The 20,966-nt window shown below is 40.4% G+C and overlaps 1 protein-coding gene across 1 annotated transcript in view; it reads left to right on the top strand.

The window, feature by feature from the left end:
• The window catches only part of LOC109029629 (uncharacterized), a 203,587-nt gene extending 200,637 nt beyond the window's left edge, over positions 1-2,950 (top strand). The window contains exon 7 of the mRNA XM_072302531.1: positions 2,812-2,950. The gene's annotated coding sequence lies outside the window, so the exon portion shown is untranslated. The remainder of the gene's footprint in view (positions 1-2,811) is intronic.
• Positions 2,951-20,966: the final 18,016 nt, after the last annotated feature.

Here is a 20,966-nt window from a genome sequence, read left to right as displayed (position 1 = left end):
CATTGTGGGTGCAAATTTTTACTGAGAATTTGTTCTTGCAGGAGCAATGAATTATTTTGTCTGAAATTAGGAAACGAATCAGAATTTCAATCTAAGTTAGAACATTTGACCATTTGCCTGGGCATTTGACAAGATGCCTGATTTTACTATATGCCTGCGACAGATATACGGAGTTGTCAGCGTTAACAGTTTCCAAATTTTGTCCGACCTAGTCTCCTAATGACGCGATCCATTGTGCGGCGCACAGTGGACCGAGTCAAACCAAAAGGTCGGACATGAAATTTTTGACCAAAACTGCACATTTTAATGTTTATTCTATCAAATTGTAAATTTCGAGGGGTAATTCTTGAAGAAAATTTAACGTAAAAACCAATGAGACTATTTTTAAGACCGAAAAGTTTGTAAAAACTTGAGTTATGAGCCTTTGAAGTTTCCAAATTTTGTCCGACTTCTTTCATTGGCTCGATCTAGAGTACCTTTATAGACAGAGTATGGCCATTTCTGTTCCGGTTTTTCATTAGTCGCGAGCGAATAGGCTGACACGATGCTCTTAGGGCCGTAAATAAACAAACAAGATGGCTGTTATCAGCAAGGAAGTTTGAGGTTCCTGTCTATAGATGGCTGTAGGTTCCTCTCTTGGAATATAAGCCAATAAACCATCAGAAGAAGAAGAAGAAGAAGAAGTTTGAGGTTATGCACATCTTACATCCTCCTGTGATGTAGGCGAATGGCGATTTAACAGTGTTTTCATGTGTTTTTTATGTGTTATTCGTAGATATGCTAATTTAAATTGTTACTGCCGTGTAATTGAAATTTTTGTCAAATTTTAGCTTCCTATCGATGTTACGGTGAGCCGCCATCTTGTTTGTTTATTTACGGCCCTAAGAGCATCATGAAGCCTAAAAACTCGTTGACCAATCAAAAAGCGGAACAGTTTTCCCGTAGTAAAAAGATACGAATGGCCGTACTCTGTCTATAAAGGTACTCTAGCTCGATCCATCGTGCGGCGCCTTTCCTCTCGCAAGAGCACCCGCTCATTGTTTCGGTTCAGAAAAGCGAAAAACGCCAGGAAAAAGAAGCCGCTCAATATAAAAATACCGGAGTGGCCACGCGTAGTCGGTTGCTATAATTACACCCGCAGGTGGCGTTTGTTAATATTTTCCCTCTCATAGACGAAATTAAAATAAACACACAAACGCGAGAATGACGTGTCTCGAGCCCAGTGGCGTGGCGTGAATAATCGATTATCGATATCTCGCCATTTGAAGCTATGGTGAAGAATCGATTATTAAGGTGTTCGCTGCGAACACCCTGATAATCGATCTTTTTTCATAGGTTTAAATGGCACCACAATCGATAAATCGCAATTCACGCCACGCCACTGCTCGAGCCCACTGCGCTGCCCCTGCAGCCTCAAGTATGAGCTGTTTCAACTGGGCCCTCCGCTTTCGGGCGGCTCCGATCTGAACCGGCGATCAAATTATTATTTTTACACCTTCACTCTAAAATCCTCACTCGTGAAGACTCGAGATAGGTGAGACGCAGGTATGCTCCAGAGTGCCTTTATAGTTAGAGTACGGACAACTCGAAAATTTAGAGGTAAGGTTTGATCAGGTCATGTAGCTCTTGAGGCCCAAAAGTGCAGCCACCCTATGAACTCGAATCATCCAGGGGTACTAATTTTCACAATTCTTACTACCCGTCGTTTCATATATTATAAAAGTACGTATAAAACTTTGATTTCGCATAAATGGAGATGTTGCATGTGTGAGGAATTTGCGGTTTGACTGTTGCTTCTTATGTAAAAGTTCGCGGGAAACACGATGGTGCCACTGGTTTTCTCTGAAATCAACTCCCAAGCTCAAAAAAGCTCTCAAAGCGAGGCCAAAATGGAGGGGATATCCCACCCTACCCTGAGAGTCCACCTCTACATCAAAACAAACTCTCCATGCAAAGATAGGGAGCAAATACATTGACAGGGCTGCCACTTTATTTGGGGACTCCAAAACTGAAAACACGGCAACCCTGCTAATGTATTTGCTCCCTATCTTTGCATGGAGAGTTTGTTTTGATGTAGACGTGGACTCTCAGGGTAGGGTGGGATATTCCCTCCATTTTGGCCTCAAAGTGAGAGCTTTCTTTGAGCTTTGGATATGATTTCAGAGAAAACCAGTGGCACCATCGTAATTCTTGCGAACTTTTACATAAGAATCAATGGTCAAATCGCAAATACCTCACACATGCAACATCTCCATTCTGCATAAATCTTCTTCCATCTCCATCCATTTTTAAGTCGGCTCTGAGAACCACTCTCAAAAAAACTGCACAGAATGACAATGCAGCTTTCAACCTTCATTCAAAGATAGATAATTTTGTTTGTGATTGATACATTACGAATCGATAGCACTTGCGCTTCATCATTTCCATGTAATGAATTTTTCTTCAAAAAGGTGATATATCAGCCGCGATGAAGACGGAAAAATATAGACATTTTGCGATTCTGCTTTTCAATCTACTTTAGATGCTAAGGTTCATGATGATTATGACTCGCGCCTCTTAAAGTTATCAAAGTCGTTGGAATTTTTCTCTGCAATATATTGTGAGATTCCTCTCGACGGACCTGGAATCGATACCCATGTGAATCGTTAATTTCTTTTTTTAGAATTCCCTGACTGAAACATTTGAGTCCATTCTAAAAGCAGAAATGAGTATAAAATGTTGCTTTCCATAATTCCTGTAGTTGAGATCAGTGTGCTCAGTCTCTCCAGCATAGTGCATTAATAAGATGATTTTAATATTTCTGTGTTGCAGTGGGATTCGCTCATTCAAGATACCATGTTAGCGCACGTGCAATGCATCCTTTTGATTGGTCCCAAAAAGCGGAAAGGTCGGAGATCACGTCGGTGCCCCCGTGCAACTAATTATGTTCTGCTCCCTAAAGCGTTCACAGAAATGCGCCCAGAAATTAAGAACTTTTTCCGGAAGAACAATATTGTAGTCATCACGGACTCGAGTGATCCACGAACTCTGTTAGCCAATTCCCAACGACCTCACAAGCTAGATATCTTCGAGTTTAGATTGGCCAACGTCGATGTCAGTCGTGAAATAACGGATCCAACAATCCATGTCAAAGAGGACAGGGACTTCATATCGCATCTTAAAGAAGAGGCACTCATTTTCTTCCCGAAAAGTGGGAACAACATAATAAGTTCCGATTACCTCGACTGGAGGAGTACTTTCTACCACGCAATCGACGATCGCAGTTTGAGATTCATAGAGGCATGCCTGTCTTATGGTGTTGAATTCGGATATGGACATCACGGTGGCGGCACTCCCATACATTTCGCCGTTAAGATGGATAGCCCGACTCTTCTGAAGATGTTCCTAAGAAACGGGTACGACGTGAATAAACCTGCCACCAGAATGTTGGATCTCATCTTGCCCCTGCATCGTGCCGCTAAAGAGGGACAATTTGAAATTGTGCGAATTTTAGTGGAGAACGGAGCGAACGTGAACGCATTGGATACGTATTCAGAAGAAGATTCTTTCGTAGCAACTCCTTTATTACATGCATCCGCGAACGAACACACAGAAGTGGCGAAATTCCTCGTTGAGAATGGTGCGGATGTGAATGCGGAAGATCATATTCTCTGCAAATTCGAACTCCCGAGTCGTGCGCATCATGATAACACTCCTTTGGAGCTTGCTGCAAGTAATGGCACCGTAGCAGTTGTTGAAGCTCTTCTTAAAGCTTCTGCTGAAATCGATAAGAAATGTATGTCGCCGGGTAACTTCAACTGCGCCACGCCTCTTATGTATGCCGCTCGAAATGGAGATCTCGAGCTTGTCAATTGCCTTATTGAAAGGGGTGCCAATGTGAACGGTATCCAAAATATGAATCCCCACAATTATAACCGAGTTTGTGAAGATGAACCCGATGGCTTTACTGCTTTGCACTCGGCTGTATTTGATGGGCATTCAGAAGTCGTGAAATTCCTTATAAGTCAAGGTGCTGATGTCAACGCGAGAGGTAGCTTCAATGATCGCCCTGTGCTGAGTGCCGCAGAAAATGGGGATATCGGCATGGTGAAGTTATTGCTCGAAGCTGGAGCGGACATCAACGCCGAAGCTCTTAATCCAGACCACGACCACGAGAGTAATATTCTGCTCATACCTTTTCGGAAGGAAAATCGAGATTTCCTGGATTTCGTTCTGTCTCGGCGCTCCGAATTGAGCGACGCTTGTATCTTGAGAGCTTTTTACTTCGCATTGCGAACAGGCTCGAATTTTTGCAGAGATCACCTCAACACTGTCTGCCCCCCTAATTTTGCTTTTAATGATGAGAATCTACAGAATGTTGACTCCGTAGCGTTGCTTCTCGGAGCAATCCATAAAAATAGGCAGGACTTGGTCGAGCAGCTGTTGAGCAGGGGTGTTGATGTGAACGCCGTTCGTTGCCACTGCCGCGACTCGAAATCCGAAGAGCACTCCGATATGTGCGGTGGTGCCTTGCACATAGCGGCCGCGTTCAATCTGGAGGGAAATATCGTGAAACTCCTGATCGAACACGGAGCTGACGTGAATCTACCGACTGATGACGGAATGACTCCCTTATACTACGCTGCGCACCATGATAATCAAAATGCTGTTAACATTTTGATAGAAAAAAAGGCCAATATCCGTGGTGACGCTGATCTAATAACGGAAGCTGTCGCCTCGTCCAGTGCGGAAATATTAGAAACACTTCTACGGAAGGGCGCAGATCCAATTATTACGATTGATACCACCTCGGCTCCAAGAGATCTAGGTAACGGAAGTCCAGAGTTGGAACCGGAATATGAAAAAATGTCTGTTGCACTGGTAAGTGTTCGTAGGACGAATTGCGACTTAAAGAAATTGAAACTTTGTCTCAAATACGGAGAACCACATTTAGTAAAAAACTTGAGCAACGAAGATAAAACGGAGATAACTTACTTGCTGCGTGTTTCCATTCGTTATAAACATATAAGCGCATGCCAGACTCTCTTTGATTACGCTTTCAATTACGACCATCCTCTCTTATCCATGATTATTGAAGCTTTTAACTCCGAAAATCTGGTAGGCTCTATAGATTTGTTAAAAAATTTAGCTTGCTACATCTTCAAAATGGTCTCTGCTTGGGAACTGTTTCAAAGAAAAGATGTATATAATTTACAACAATTGGAATCGTTGATTCCTGATGATTATGTTTTGCAATGTAAGGCGGAGGTCCAAAAGATGCAAAATATGAAAGTAGGAGACACGGACGTGTCCTTTTTCGATGTATTGGTTCAAGACGTTTGTCTTATTTCTAACTATTTCCGGAATATCAGCATCGAGCGAGAATTCCAGACGGCTGCGTACAAGGATGAGTTCCCAATTTATGCGAGCATCCTAGAATGGCAATTTGAGAAAGGTGCGCACCGCAGGTACTTATTGAATCGATGTACCAATATCTTTGCCGCTTTATTTGAGCATTTCTCTGGGCTACCTAGTGATGTCAAGGAGATGATAGTCAATCTATTGGACAATCAGAATCTCCAGATGTTGTTAGCCTTATAGTCAGAATAATGGTGATTACAACGCAACGTCTTAAGTTTTTTATCCATTTTCGATGACATTACTTCAACATTCAAGATCATTATATTCCATTTAAGAATATTCATCTTTAGTTCATTATCAACTAAAGAACTTATCGATCGACAAATTTATTTCTTTAAGGGTGCAAATTTTCACTCCTCTGTTTTTAGATTCATTTGTTCTGCTGTCAATTTTTTACATTCCCTCATTTAAACTTTAAACGAATTTATGTTTACAATAACTATTACGAATATATTATCTAGTATTAGGATCTCAAAAGAAGTCTCAATTGTGTGATGTAGTTATTTTTAATGTCACGTTTAATGCATATTTTCACGCAGTGTATGTCTTTTCACATCTTTCTGAGTAGCCATTGCTTCAAATAATGTATTTAATTTTTTCCTTTTCAAAATTTACTAAAATTGTGAAAATCTAGAGCGTAGTCTCGATGATTTAATAGAAGTAAAAATTTATAGTTTTATTCGGCTGTAATTCACATTGCTCTTCAATTTTGAATCTCTCTCATTAGTAAATTTTATCACTTTCCGTATTGGCTATTTTTTAATGTCTCTACCCTCCTAATCCTTGGCAAGTGAACTTTCTAACTCGCCTAAGTATAATGTCAATGCCGATGAAAGGATCTTTCGTGGATCATTTGTGTGCTTTTTTGATAATTTTGTGCTAACATAGATAGTTCTTTACATACTTATACTTAATGGTAAACTATTTTATACGGGTCAAACGAGTAAAACAGTGAATGGTTTTTTCTCATGTTCCCTTGTGCTTAAAATAAATGGAGGCTAGAGTCGGAAGGGCATATCCTGATGTAATCAAGGTTGCCAGGTTGTGCCATTGAATCGAGATCGTTGAAATGAGGAATAGTGCTGACTTTTCAGCACAAGGCAGACAGGCAACAATGAATTGTGAGTCTCCGCCAGAATGCATTCATCTTTTGAAGGGGATCCATCCGAAAATTTCTATTGTTTTCTTCTCATATTCTAACTTTTTTTCCTATTTAAAGTTCCTTTATTAAGAAAAATTACATACTGTAAAATGCCTTTTTTTCTTACAAATTTGACAGCAAAATATATAAAGAGGCCACTGGGTAAAAGGGAAAGGTTTAAGGGAGAAGAAATACCGGAATCGCAATTTTATGCATATCATCATGATCCCCCCCCCCCTTACATACAGCAAGACGGGCCAAAGCCTATTTTGTAAGGATAGTAGAGAGCGGCATGCATTCAATTAAACCAATAAATCTCTTATTCTACCTGAAATCACTCAGAATTGAACCAGAACATTCTGATTTGTGTTCTTTGAAAAATTAAAGCATATGTAATCGTAAAGTTTTATCTTGATATTTTTAATTTATAATTTAATTATAAAAGATAATCGAGGCATGCACTTTCCGCATTAATCCGTCAAAATGCTGCCAAAGCGATCCACGCAATTTTTGCATTTTAGACGTGATAGTGTCAATAAATATCCATAGTTATGTAACGGTGCGTTCCAATATTAAGCGCAAAGTTTTCGTTTTTTTTTGAAGAAAAAAATCTGATCGAATTGATGAAGAGGAGTAATTGAACTACATTTGGCAATTAGGAACTGCAATTTTTGGCTCATCTATGTAGAAACTGATGCGTGTGGGGAAACTAATGGTCAATGCATTTTTGTTTTAACCGAGCTAGAAACTGTAGTTCCTAATTGGACTTCATTTTGCAAGTTGAAACTAAAACTTCCGGCTTATCTGTAAAAACACGTATGGACATAGGGAAACTGACGGTACACACACTGGGAAAAAAAATACATGGGATCTAGAGTCCAGGCTCTTGAAAACATCGACAAGAAAAAATACTCTTGATTCAATCGGGTTTTTGCTTGAATCAAAACGAAATCCGCTTAAATTAAGAGGCTTGGTTCTTGATTGAAGCTAGATTCTGATTCAATCAAGAGCACTTTTTCTTGTCGATGTTTTTAAGAGTCTGGACTCTAGATCCAATGTGTTTTTTTCTTTCCAGTGCACGTTGTTTTTGAATTGAGCCAAAAATTGTAGTTCCGCATCGCAAAATGCAGTTCAATTGCAAAATGTAGCCACTGTTTCTACGAACAGTTATCTAGTCTACATAATGGACCACTAGACAAGGTACGAATTTAAGCGAACTGATACATGTTTCTTAACCAGAATTTCACGTGGAAAACGATTCACACAACGAAAATTACGGAAACCAACTCCTAACGAAGATATTAACGTTTTTATTTCACATTGGTTACTAGGAATTTGAACTGCCCGCTCACAAGAAACTCAAAACTCTACGTGAGTCAAATCGCCCACTACAACGGTTTCAGCAAGCTTCTCAATCGAGCAATGTTCATTTCCCATCATGTGTTGTTCAAACTATTAGCAATTTGCTATAACTGAGCCAAAGCGTCAAGATTAAGGTTGCCAGATTTTTATATCGCAGAGACTGTTATGATAACGTTTAGCGCGCGATGTGAATCACGTAGAGCATTGTGTTTTCATGAGCGGGTGGTTTGAATTCACGCATTAAGAATCATTGAATATCTTCGTAAGGAGTTAATTTCGGTAATTTTCGTTGTGTGCATCGTGTTTTACGTAAAATTTTGGTTAAGAAACATGTATCAGAATGCTTAAATTCGTACCTTATCTAGTGGTCCATTAGTATTTTCTTTGGCTGGTAGGAGCAGTGGCGTGGCGTGCTTTACGTTCTATCAATTGATCTACCATTTGAAATTGTCGCAAGGGATCGATAAACAGAATGTTCACAACGAACCCCTTAACGAACGATTCTTTACCGTGGCTTTAAAGGGGAAATATCGATAACCGATGACTCACGCCTTGCCACTGGGAGGATGCCATCGATTAAAAAGTCGCAGAGCTGAAGTAAAGTCAAGGGACGATTTTTAATTATTGCTTTCATGCTTTGTGTGTCTTCGGCGTGCTCCTGTTATTTATGCACCCACGTTTTAATTGAATAATTACAGCCCACGTAGAAGATTAGAAGCCACGCTATCTGGCGGTAATAAATGCGCAACAATGGCGCATGCATCCATTGGTAGCTCTCATGCAAAAGCGCCTTTGCGCTGCACGTGCGTGCAGAAACAATAATAAAATTTAATCGAATGATCGAAGCGAGAGAATAAATAAAAACTTCTGGCTCCGTTGTCAGTTCATCCGATCCTATGCCATTTGGAACCGTTGCATGGAAGTTCCACGAATAATTGTATCGACCGAACTTGGAGTAGAAAAGAAAACCTGAAAATATAGGTTAGGAAAGCTAAAAATAAAGAACGAAAAATGTAGGTCGTCCTAGGCTCATTTTCAACAGAAAAAACCCCTTTTTATTCTTTTTTTTTACGGAAAAAAAATCAAACTGCCCAATAGATTTGGCTACAGCTAATGTGGCTTGGTTACTTTCTGCTTAACGCGGTCGATTTCATTTTCCGTTTTTTAATTTAGTGTACATTCATTTTTTTACTTATTTTTCAAAAAGTAATATCGTGCTGCTGACTGGCCAGCGGCCCGTGATAGCGGTGAGAGCAGTAAGTACATTTCTGTATGAGCCATGATTAGCACATGCTTCAATATGTCTCAAGGTTCATCTTAGCCGAGTTATGTAATGCCCAGTGGCGTGGCGTGCTTTGCGATATATCGATTGTTAAACCATTTAAACCTATGGAAAAGGATCGATAGACAGGGTGTTCGCAGCGAACACCTTAATAATCGATTCTTTACCATAAGTTTAAATGGCAGAACGTTCGATACATCGCAATTCACGCCAAGCCTCTGGTAATGCCCTCCGGAAGCGCTTCCTCTACCGAGGTTTTAAAACAACAAAATGGTAATATTTATGAAGACTGGAAAAACAGACATGATCCATAGTTTAGAATTTTCTTTGTTTTGAAACTGGACCCATAAAATTCGCAACGCATAACGAGAATTTAACAGAAAATATCGGTGCAAGATGATGCGTTTTTAATGCAATCGGCTTTGAAGGCATCAAGTGCGTGATTCCAGGCAGCTTCTGATAATAAAGGGGGCGCTAAAGAGGTGCGCAGAAGGCAGGGATCAAAAAAGGGGACGCCGCATAAGGGATCGAGTCAATGGAAGAGGCCGGACAAAACTTGGAAACTTTACAAGCTTTCAACATTGACAAGTTCTGACATGTGTAAATTTTGCGTAACTGACCGAGACACGCCGGAACACACTTTTTTCTCGTGCTACCGCTTCATTAGCCAAAAACTTATACTAGATACAGAACTGCATTCCACTCTAACCCCTGATGATTTTCAAACAATCCTACTTAAAAACAAGTCTAACTGGAATGCAATCCAAAAATACATTAAAGAAACCCTCAAACCAAATCCCCCCTTCATCAAAATCCACCTCTCACCAACCCCCAAACCCCACCCCCCCCCTCTCCAGCCGAGGATATACCTTGTGGTAATTCCGGCGTGTCTCGGGGAGTTAACTCTTGACTACTTTACTTACTATTTTTTTTTTTTTTTTACATATTAACCCCAAGTACTTTAGCTTATCTCTCATCTTTATAAAATCTCTTGTTATCTATCGAATAAATAATTTCTCATGGCAAAAAAAAAAAAAAGCTTTTAACTCCGTTAAATCAAAACTTTGAGATTTTGAAAATGGTTCCATTGGTTTCCTCGTGAAATTTTCTTCCAGCAGCACCCCTCAAACTGTAAAATGTGACGAATTGAACATCTAAATTTGCAGTTTCAGTCAAAAATTTCATGTTCGACCTCGCTGATTTACTCGATCCACTGTGCGCCGATTGAAGGAGAAGCGGAAGAGAATCACGGCGAGGGGCTTGAGCGATAGACAGGGAGAAGCTCTCAACTCCTCTGGAGTCTCCATAATCCACAAGAACGAGCGGGTTCCGACAGTGGCGTGGCGTGCTTGGCGATATATCGATTGTAATGCCATTTAAACACATGTAAAAAGATCGATAGACAGGGTGTTCACAGCGAACACCTTAATAATCGATTCTTTACCATAGGTTTAAATGGCATAACAATCGATATATCGCAATTGACGCCACGCCACTGGGTTCCGAATGGGAGCAAGTCCATTTTGAGATGAGCTGAAGAATACTAGTCTCTATCCTATTCCAGGATTCATCCGTAAATACACATGCTCTCTTTCAGAAACATCTCGCTCGCGTACGGTGGAACCATGAACGGCACAGGCACACCGGATGAGTTTATCAGTTCTAGCGGCTAAATTGAAATCTTTTTTCATTAAATAACTTGAGGCTCCGACTGATCGGGCCCGGCGGCGTGGCGTGCTTCGCGATACATCGATCGATCTGCCGTTTCAACCTATGGAAAAGGATCGATAAACAGGGTGCTCGCCGTAACCCCTAATAATCGATCCTTCACCGCAACTTCAAATGGGGGAACATCGATAATCGACGATTCACGCGTCGCCGCCGATCGGGCCTCGGGGCGACAGGAAGCGGGTTAATTGATGAAATTGTAGCCCTAATTGAAGGCAAACAGTTGTAAAGTGTCGGATACACTGTAACTTGCTACTTTCCGAGACAATTTTTCAATATTTGAATGGGTGGATGTCAGAGCGTGCCAAGTTCAATTTTTTCATGAGCCCTCAGCTCCGTAAGAACGGGTGTATTGTGGGGCTCATCAGACGAGGGACGTGCTCCGTTTTCTTCTCCGATGAATCCGAACCGACCCCTCTCTGCGCAGCCAATAAGTGAATGAGATTTTTCAGTCTGCTATCAATGCTCTGGAATTCGTGTGCTGCGCTCGGACAAGATAGAATACGAGAGCTTTCAAAGGTGTGCGAGGTGTCTGTCATTCTCGCACCTGGAACGGAAAAAAGACGATCGCAGAGAGAAACATTCGTTTCCTCCTTCCAATTTATTCACTTTTTTAATATTAATATATATATTTTTTTGTCACTGAAAACATCAGTGCAAAGGATTCTTTATACAATGAAGAGAAAAGAGATGAGAGTATACCTAGAGGGAAAACACAAGGAAAAAAATATGGTATTTTAAGCTGAAAAAGGAGGGTTTTTAAGAGGTAACGACGACCTAATGGAGATTAGGCCAGGGAGGAATCTGAAGACACGTTATTGACTCCGAATTTTGCCTGTTCACATCCATCGGATTTCCTTTCAATATGAGGTTTTCCTTTCCAATTTCGACGGATTTTAAGGTTACTGCACGGAGAAAAAAACTTCGTGCGTGGGACTTGAAGTTGAGATCATATGGATCTCTGAAGTTTTCGGATCACGTATCTAAAAACTTGAGGTCGAGCTGCCGAAGTTCGAGTCAGACATCTGAAGTACTTCGATACGTACCGAAGGGTTCGGGTTACACATCTGAAGTACTCCGGTACATACCGAAGTGCCTCGATGTCTGACCAGAACTTCGGCAGCTCGACCTCAAGTTTTCGGATGCGTGATCAGAGAACTTGAGAGATCCATATGACCTCGACTCTGGGTTCCATGCACGAAGTTTTTTTCTTCGTGCGGTGGAAGCGGGTGGTCGCAATGGACAAAACGGCTGGATAATAGACCAACTGAGAGAGGAGAAACCCTAGAGTTATAGTCCATCATTTTCTCCGTTGGTCAATTGAAACCACCAATTTCAACCAATTGGATCGCTCCGTACTCACTATGTCCTCTTCGTCTATCGAATGCAATAATCAGCCCGCTGTAGACTACGGATACTACGGCTCCAGCATCCGAAACTTTCGGCCTCTGAGCCGGGAACGGACGGTATGTCTGTATAGGAATCCACGTATCTCCGTTTGCGACTTGAGTACCTGTATACGGGAGAGTATTGTCATCTTTGTGCCGCTCTCTGATTGGCTTATCCGGTCTAGGTTATCATGGAGCTCCAAAGTTGGACCGATGTAAACAAACCCGACCCAGAGGAATATGTATTATCGGCTGAGAAACAGGGCCGGATTAAGGGGGTGGCCACATGGGCCACGGCCCATGGCGGCAAATCTAGGGGGCGGCAAATTTTTCATTTATTTTTTAATGTAGGTATAAAAAAAATCGGATTTAGAAAAAAAATTACAAACAAGAAAAGGCTACAAAATCTCTCATTTCCTGAGAGTATAGTAATTTCTAATTGTGTCGTCTGTCAGTGATACAGAAGACAGCACCTTTAATTAGTCGAGTTAAGAGAGAAACCAAACACACAATTTGGCCTGGAACGGCTTAGAAAGAAATGATGACGAGGACTTGAGATGAAAAGGGGAAGCCCTCGGTGCGGCAATCGGCATGTAACACATTATAGCGCCTACAAGACTGCACGAATACTTCACGCATTGCATCAGACCCAGTGCGGTTATTGTGATCAGCGTGAAACGGATAGCGCCCACAAGAATGCATGAATACTTCACGCATTGCGCCAAACACAGTACGGTCAGCGTGAAACGCATAGCGCATACAAGAATGCATGAATACTTCACGCATTGCGCCAAACACGGTGCGGTCGGCGCAGCGCGGCGCGAGGAAGTTAAAATTATTAAACCAAATTTTGTGTTTGTTCTTTCATAATTTTTTCGTTCATTTCTTATGAATGGAAGGCCTTGTCCATTAGAGATAGGTTTACGAAACTTGACTTTTCGCGCAAAGTTCCGTGACCTTTTGCTAATAGTGTTGACAGGGCTTTCCCAAAAAATGTGTTCATCACGAGTAAACGCATCAACGCGTCTTATGCGCCCCTACCCCTCCGGCACGTTCACTTGATAGTTTTTATTGATGTTTCAAAACGAATGAGAAGGGGGCAGCTAGTAAGAAAATCCGGCCCTGCTGAGAATTGAATGATAATCACACTCAAAGGTTAATTTTCGACCAATAATCCATTAAAGGTCGATCTGAACTCAATTCAGAAGTTCATCATAAAAAAATTTCTATCACACCCAAAATCACGCCTAGAACTTTGTAGAACTTTGCAGTCGCCATCATGTTTGTTTGCATTGGGCCATAAACTAGGAGTGGCGGGGCTGGGGGTTGTTCACATCGGTCCAACTTTGGGGCTTCATAATCGCCGACCAGTGAGAGAGCAGCACACTTTTTCTGTAGTGAAAGAATTGAGATGGCAATACTCTCCCGTATACAGGTACTCTATTTGCGACGATGCAGACTTCCTTCCATAATCGAAAACACAGGAAAATGCGGAAACAAGGCTAAAACGCAAAATACAAAGGCAGGGCGTTTCGGTACCTTACGGCACCATTATCAACTGCTAAAATTAAAAATAAAAAAGAAATTAAAATAAAAATAAAAACCAGCAAACGGCGTATATTTTTATTTAAATTTCTTTTTCATTTTCAATTTCAGCAGGCGATAATGGTGCCGTACACTGGAAAAAAAGTAGCTTGGATCAAGCCTGATTATTCTTGAATTTGCCGCCAAGAAATTTTTTTATCTTGCTTTAAGCTGACTTTTTCTTGATACAAGAAAAATAATGCTTGAGTTAAGCTAAAAAGTAGCTTATATTAATCAGTAAACTTCTTAATTTAAGAAGAAATACTTCTTGGCGGCAAATTTAAGATTCTTTTTTTTCCAGTGTAAGGTACCGAAACGTCCTGCCTTTGTGTTTTGTATTTTAGCCTTGTTTCCGCATTTTCCTGTGTTTTCGATTGTCGTTTCCGTTTCGGGCCGCTTTTACATTCTCTTTGTTTTCCACTTCCTTCCATACCTTATTTTTCTACTTTTATTACGAGGGGGAGGCAACTTTTCGTGGAATTATCGCAGCCAATTTGGATGAGAAATGGTGGGTCATATCCCTTGATTCCCGCGAATGTTCGTCATCGAGCGCGGTGCTTCGGTCCCGATACCGCGTCGCGTCGCGTCGGAGAGCCGCTTGTCTTTGACAAATATCCAACAAACACACAAAATTATAAATGCCTTGTCTATCACAGCCACCGACCCACCTTTTCACTTTTTTCCCTGTCCCCATCACTCGAAGGTGGAACCGATAAAACGCTCCCACAGAAAACAATCGGTGGACCGGGGCAACATTAAAAGCTTAAGCACAGTGTTGCCAGTGCGCTGTGACGCTTTAACCGCTTTCCTGGATCACCGTGCTCAGGTTAAACACCGTATGAGCATTCGTATGTCGCCAATTTTCGCCCGATTAAACATTTATTTTCGAGGAAAGTCACAAATATTTTTGATCAGTTATTTGAAAAAGTACCAGACTAGGTCAAACGGTTAAAATAAAATTTAAAAACTTACTAGTCAGAGAAAATTCGGAACTATCCCTGAATTTTAGTCTAGGATAGTTTCGAATCTTCTCTGACTTTTAGTCTAGGATAGTTTCGAATTTTCTCTGACTCGTGAGTTTTTAAATTTTATTTTAACAAATATTTTTCTTTGGAAGTTTCGGAGACTTTAGATGAAATTGCGATTAAAATTTTCTGAAAAATTGGAAGAAAAATTTTCGCAAGTTTCCTGTGTAATTGAGAGGCTTAGAGGATAAGGCGCATTACCACAGTCTGTTAAAAAATCGAGATTTTCTGGACTTCATGTATAACTAGTCATAATGCATATTCTGTGAAAAATTCGCTCCCTAATTCCAATTTTTAAGCATCAAAAAGTCAATTTGAACTTTCTTTTCGCCACAAGGATCCACGCAATTTCGAAACTTTAAACACTTACTTCTCGCAATAGCGAAAACTGCACTTATGCGCCTTGTTCTCTAGGCACCTCAATTCATCTTCTTTTTTTCAAAGGGTAACGTCTGAAGGCTCACACGGCGTTTTACCTCAAAACGGCAGTAAAGGCGTAGTGACTGTTATGCCTTCTTATCGAGGATAGCTTTAAGTGCCAAATTGGACCACATTTTGCACTAAGGAACTACAGTGTGACTCAGTTTAAAAATGACGTATATGCAATTAGTTTCCCTGTGCATATAAGTGTTTTTATGGGTGGGCTAGTAATTTTAGTTCCTAATTGCAAAAAGAAGTCCAATTGAAGTCCTGAGAAAATGAATCTAGCAGCGCCCGACCGGAAAATTACATCAGACAAAACCTCCGTCCTACGTAAAATTGTCAGAAGTCTTCCGAAACATATACTGAAGACAGTGGCGTGGCGTGTTTTGCGATAAATCGATTGATCTGCCATTTAAACCTATGGAAAAGGATCGATAGAGAGGCTGTTCGCAACGAACGCCTTAATTATCGATTCTTTACCATAGCTTTAAATGGGGAATTATCGATAATCGATTATTCATGCCTCGCCACTGACTGAAGAACAAGAACAACTACGCGCAAGTGAGTACCTATACGTGATTTACGTTTTTGAACTTTTCTTTTTGCGTTGTTCCGAAAAAGTTTCAAGTCCTCCAAAACACACTTCGAAATAGTTCAAATGGTCGAGAATCTGACTTCTAAAGCGTACTAACAATGTTTTAGTCCTGCTTTAGTCAATTGGACTTCATTTTGCAATTAGGAATTACAATTACTAGCTCACCCATAAAAATACTTATGTGCATAGAGAAACTAATTGCATATACGTCGTTTTTCAAGTGAGTCACATTGTAGTTCCGTAGTGAAAAATGTGGTCCAATTTTGTACTTACTGCAGATATCATCGAAGAAGGCATAACAATCACTGCCTTTACTGCCGTTCTGAGGGAAAACGCCGTGTGAGCCCTCAGACGTTATATCCGTCGAAAAAAAAGGACGAATTTCATGGGAAACTTGCGATTATTTTTAATGGTTTTTCTCAGAATGCAAGATGAAATTTTCAAAAAGAACCCACATACTTAGGGGTGGATTTGATTGAAGAAGCAAACTTGAGACGTTAGACGTAGATTTTGTGTCGAAACGGAATAACCGTAACTACGAACTACGAAACAGTCCAATAGAGATTCATGCATACCCTTCTCAGCGTTCCATTACCATTACCTTCCTCAATGAATTCCAAAAACTCCATTTTCAGGAAAACAGCAACGTGGCCGAGCGGTGCTGGAAGGTTCGGGGCGCAGTCAACGTTCAGGCATACTGGCATATCAGGCATACTGGCATACCCGCGCGGCGCGGCGCGGTGCGGCGTGGGGATGGCAGATCCAAATGGGTGCATTATACCGGAGGAATGATACGAAATAAATGTTAGCTCATCTGTTATGTGGCACGACCTCAGATCCAATAATGAAGATATAATTTTGTCTTCCTATTATTCAGTAACATCAACATCAAAACTGATCGGTTCACTCCCAGTGGTTAACAACGCAAATGAACGAATCCCTCTTGCCCCCTCCTCCCATGCATGGCGATGCCAGATCGCAGCCTCCCTCCCACTTCCCCCCTCCCCCTCGCCCGGGGGTCGGACTCATTCATTTTCCTACGGTTTTTCAGCGTTCTCCCTGAACTTTTTTCTTTCTCCTAATATGATCTGCAATGATTTCTGGATCGTCAGAGCGACATTAAGGTGTGTGTGCCATTGTCAGCAAACAATGGCATTCATTTATAATCTAAATAGGTTGCTTGCTCCACGCCGAAGTCTTCATCTGAATATAGAGTGCTGGGCTGAGCCCGAGGGGAGGGGGCGACGCTATGGCAGTGCGACGCCCAGCCAACGACGACGCTTCTAATTTCAATGGCGAAATTGTTTTTTTTTTCCTAATATTTACCCCCACCCTTTCCTAATTTTATGTCTAGTGTGGGAAGCTGTGCCCTCGACGATATTACGATGCTTTCAGTCGTCTTTTTTTTTTAAATTTCTCAACATTTAGTGAACTGCATGTCGTCGGTGAAACTTCCAAACTAAGTATCTCGTTTACGCGGTGTTTAAAAACCCCGCTTGTTTTTTTTTTGGGGGGGGAGGGGGGAATTCTTTCAAAATTTCACCACTGATGTGTAAGTTTGTATTAGAGTTTTTTCATAGCCTCATTTCCAAGACAAGACTATTGCATTAAATCGTAACGTAGCCCTATTTAGGAAAAATAAAGTTAAACAAGCAGGAAGCTCCAACGCATTCGCGTCGGAGAGCGGCTCTGGCGACAGTAGTTGTAGTCAAGAATGAGGGCCTAGACACATTTTGTCACTGATGTACAATCCGACAACTGTCGATTCATGTTTTGTAACTTAGCAGATTTACGTAGCCGGTGTATAAATGTGTATTGGCCCTTGATATGCAGAATGCATGGCACTATCACTTGTTGTATACTTTTAATTTTGAAGGCTCTTTGGAGGTCCGCATCCTAAAAAATTTCTCCCACAGTATTTTTTTTAACTTGTCGTTGTGATTGGGCGCCAATTTCTTTCAATTGAGTGATCATCTTCTTTTTTTGTCAAATAACTAGTTTGTGCAACAATAAGACTGAAACTGACTGTAACTGAAATTTTGTCTTTTTAGATATTTGGTTATTTTGTATTTATTAGATTGTATATTTTCACAGCCCTGTGATAAGAAACTTTGGAATGCATGGTTGATAAGTCGTTTAGCGAGGCTGCAAAAAATTTGCATTTTTATATCTGAAATTGTAGGTAATGGTTTTGAATATCGAATTGCGATATATTACACGGTTAAGATAGGGCTATATGTCTTGTCGTAAGCGGCGACATAGAGTCGATGTCATTTCAATAATCGCCCCGATGGCCACGGTAGTTTAGACGTTTACGGTTTCCCTGGTAACCTTTGTTTGCTATCAGCTGATATCGAATAATATGACTAGGAAGCTCCAACCCAGTAGTTGGAGCTTCCTTAACCGCGAAAACTTTAAAATTCAAATTTTCAAATTTTGAACGTAAAGTACATTTTTTCCATCACGAGATTAAAGCACAGACAAGTTTTGAATTATTGACTGTATCACCATGATTCCAAAAATACACTACACAACATAGCATTGGCTAACAATAAAACAATATGCAATAAAATAAAGTCATGACAAGGAACATAGCCGAAAATGGCGCCGATTCCCATTAACCAACGCGCGGTCTCTACAATGTAACATGGTCCAATGATACTCCCCAGCTGGGACCGTCCGGAATAGCAGCTCTAGTGCAAGCACCAGAGCCGCTAAAAAGGCTTCAGAATATGAAAAAGAACGATTCGGCTAAAGTCACAATTCGATTCAACACTGAGAAAAATGTTTTTACTTAGTATGCGGGGATAGGAGTTCTCGTTGACTCGTCGAGTCAACCGGAAATCAGTCTAAAGCGACATTATTCTGTTCTTTCAAGAAGAAATTCCTGTCTCGGAATATTAAACCGGAATTCCTATGGATCCAGGCTGTATAGCATTAGGATTTTCCCGATTATATCAGGATTTGAGGTTAATCAGGATTTAATCCCGGTTTCATCAGGATTTGAGGTTAATCAGGATTTAATCCCGGTTTCATCAGGATTTGAGGAAAAATCGGTCGGAAAATCAGGATTTGAGAGAAGTCGGACGTCCGATTGGATGTTTTCTATCCAGCTATTTTTGTGAAGTTACATTCGCCTTGCGTGAAGTCAGGATTTGATAAGGATTTGGAAAAATTATTAAATCAGGATTTAGTAGTCAAAAATCAGGAAAAATTATGAAATCAGGATTTAGCAGTAAAAAAGCAGGAAAAATCTGGATTTCATCAGGATTTCTCAAAATGAAAAAAAAAAAAAAAACCATCCTGTGATCAAGGAGGAAATTTTTCGCATACTGGTAAAAAAGTAGTTTAGATCTAGAGTCCAGACTCTAAAAAAGATTGACATAAAAAAATACTCCTGATTCAATCGGATCTTTCCTTGAATTGAAGAGCCAAGCCTCTTGATTGAAGCGGATTTCCGTTTGAATCAAGAGTACTTTTTCTCGTCAATGTTTTTAAGAGTCTGGACGCTAGATCCAAGCTACTTTTTTTACCAGTGCAGGCCATGACCTTTTCATCCATTGAATCTATATTCTATCTATTAAAAAGAAATGTTGCCGCTCCATTTAGCTGACCGCGCTGGCTTTATTATTCCCTCAATGATGCTGTTTCCATCAAGAGCAGAGCGCGAGTGTGCGTTCGCTTACGATCAAAACGTCCGATCAAGAAGAAACGGTAGGGGCGTTTTAAAAGTCGGAGCCTCATTCCAATACGTGGAGTCGTTGACAGCGTCAATTTGTCAGTTTTTCTCTTTTGAAATATAGCAGCAGAGTGCAAAATCACGCAAAACGTATCATTTTATCCCTTTTATAACCGAAACCATTTTTCTTCCATAATGATCGTAATTAAAGCATGCATTCAGGTTTCGCTGTGCAGTTTACAGGCTCAGATTCGCAATATCAGCCATGTGCATACGTCCTCGTCGGAATGAGAAACTTCCATTCGAATACTCGAGCATTTGAAAAAAAGATTCAAATTAGTTTCCACCGCTGCCAAGTTTAATATTATTTCATGGTTTGAGTACTCCTCTCGGTCTGCGCAATTTCTGTTAATTAAAATAGCGAATTTCGGGCAATACTCCATCATATAGATCCTTCAAAAACCGTTTACCTAAGTAGTATTTTTCAACGGAAAAATTGCGGTGTTTTGAAATTAAGTTGGGATTTTTTTTGCGATAAAATCGTTAGGATCATCGACATCCGAGCGATTATCCGCAATCTTGTCGCAATTTTATTTATAAAATATTTGCGTTCGATAACATCAAAATTTTATCTCAATTTATCACGATTTTTTGTTCGATAATATTGCGATAAATCGCCGAAGATGGGATCGCAAATTTATGTGATGAAATCGTAATTCATCGCTATTTTTTACCCGATAATATTTCAATAAATGGACGTCCATAAAATCGCGATATATTTTCCGATCAAATCGTAAATTTTCGCGATCATTACCTTTTGTGTTATGTTACGGTTATACACGGTTAATACGGACTAATTAAAATATAATTTTGAAGATGAGAGAAATATCATGCACTGCCTCAGAAAAATCCCTAATTTTTGAATTTTTGAGACGCTCCAACCAGATTTCTGAGGAGGACATATCCCCCTTAGTTTAGACGATGTAATGTATTGGGATTTTGTATTACCTAGTCGTAGTAAATGTCATTTTGGTTGATTATCAATGATTAAAAATATGATGGTTAATTTTGCGAGCACACTAGATTCATCTTCAATACCTACTGACGCACTGTTCCAGTTAATGAGCGATTCTATATTAGCTTTAGCTATCCGAGACCTTCTTAGGTGCGGCTGCGTTAATTTCCATATTGAGAAAATGCAATTTACTTTGAACTCTGCAATTTGGCGGAAATGTGCGAAGTCATCGACGGTCGGCTAATTACTCTAATCCGTTATACCGAGAAGAATATTAAGACTCGATCCCTGAAAATTCAGCCGCAAGAAAAGAATACTAAAATACCTGCGGAAATAACACTACT

Source organism: Bemisia tabaci, chromosome 7 (genome assembly GCF_918797505.1).
Source record: "Bemisia tabaci chromosome 7, PGI_BMITA_v3".
Lineage (NCBI taxonomy): Eukaryota > Metazoa > Arthropoda > Insecta > Hemiptera > Aleyrodidae > Bemisia > Bemisia tabaci.
Note: the sequence above shows the minus strand (reverse complement) of the source record. Positions and strands in the feature narration are given on the sequence as shown.